This window comes from Peromyscus leucopus, chromosome X, assembly GCF_004664715.2.
Source record: "Peromyscus leucopus breed LL Stock chromosome X, UCI_PerLeu_2.1, whole genome shotgun sequence".
Taxonomy (NCBI): Eukaryota; Metazoa; Chordata; class Mammalia; order Rodentia; family Cricetidae; genus Peromyscus; species Peromyscus leucopus.
Genome location: NC_051083.1, coordinates 47,774,673 through 47,776,591, shown reverse-complemented (window position 1 = coordinate 47,776,591; position 1,919 = coordinate 47,774,673).

The window sequence follows — 1,919 nt, the reverse complement described above, 5'->3', positions numbered from 1 at the left end:
CTTTCATTTAAAATTACCTCATGAAAGTTTTTTTCTAAATTTTAAATTAGCAATCATAATGTTAAGATTAAATATGTTGTAAAAGGCTCTTTAAAAATAAATATGGTTGTAACTAGGTTAAAATAATATGTAGGTTAAAAAATTAAAGGTTAATTCAATACCCTGAGATGTAATGCTTGATTTTCTACAAAATTTTTTCCCTTTTTTTTTTTGTTTGTTTAATTTTTGAGACAGAGTCTATCTGTGTAGTCTGATTGTCCTGGAACTCACTCTGAAGACTAGGCTGGTCTCAGACTCACAGAGTGCTTAGATTAAAGGCCTATGCCACTACCTCCCAGCTAACAATATTTTCTCAAGTATTGATCTGTTCTTAGTATTCTTTCACTAAATGGACATTTAAAACCTATGATTAAATTTTAGGTTTTTTTTCTTTCTTCCAGAGCTGAGGAGCGAACCCAGGGCCTTGTGCTTGCTAGGCAAACGCTCTACCACTGAACTAAATCCCCAACCCCAAATTTTAGCTTTTTAAAATGTTTTCCCATTGGACAAAGCTTTTGCTGTTTGGATGTCAGTCATTGCTTTAATCATAAAAAAATGTTCTGTTTAGAGATTGATATCTACTTAAAATATAACTAATAAATTACATAGTGATTGTAAAACTTGTTCCACTGGATAAATATTTTAAACTGTGTATAAAATTTGGTCTATTAAAATAACGACACATAGTATTGTAAAAAAGTTTTAACCATGATAATTAATGTTCGAAATTAGTTACAGAGTCTTCTTCAAAGAAAAACAAAAGATGATCTCATCAACTAAAAGGGAGAAAAGGGATATCACATCAAAGACTGCATTCTGATTTAAGATCAGGACTATCTCCAAGTACTTCTTATTCACTCTTAGGAGATGGTAAACTTTATCACATTGTCCAAGAGCACGTTCATGGGAACTTTGAAAATGTTGGATGATACTCATCTTCAACACCACTGACAGTCGAAAACCATGAGTACCTAAACATTTTTCTCACCTTTTATGTTTCTTAAATATTTTTGTAACTAGATTTAAAATAAAATTTATGACATCCAATATTCTACTTGGTATATTTATAAATGATAAAATAATACTAGTCTTGATTTTAGTGAAGTTACAAATGAAAATATATTGTTTCATCTGATTATATCTTTTTGTTATAACAGTTTGCTTACCCTAAGCTCCTACCTTATACAAAACTAATGTTTGAAATATTCAAGTATTTGTCTTTATAAATATATGCATATAATATATTTTCTCATGATTTAGTATAATTTAGATAAAATATATAGTATTTAAATTAAACTTTAACATTTTTTTACTTTACCTAGAGTTACTCAAAGATTTGGATTAATTCTTATTTATACATTATAAATAAGATAATATAAATTTATACAAAAGACATCAGTGTCTAACAACTACAACATTTATGATGTTTAATATCTTCAATACTGATGTTTCTTGATGTAATTAGTATCTAAAATGTTGTATAGTACAATTAACCATGATTTAAAAGTTAAACAATTTTGTATTTTAATATAAAAAGACAATAGTACAGTGATTCTTTTGAAAATCCCATTTTTAACTATTTAAATATAAGTAAGATAGTTCATTGCATACAAATAACTGTAAATATAAGGAGAACTATATAAATCTTTTTAAAATATGTGTAAATTTTGGTCATTTTAGATGTTGGTTTCATCTGTTACTTTCACTCTATTAGGCCAAACTGCATTCTTGATTACTTAATTTTTTTTTGTTTGTTTGTTTGTTTTGTTTTTTGAGACAGGGTTTCTCTGTGTAGCTTTGTGCCTTTTCCTGGAACTCACTTGGTAGCCCAGGCTGGCCTCAAACTCACAGAGATCCGCCTGTCTCTGCCTCCCGAGTGC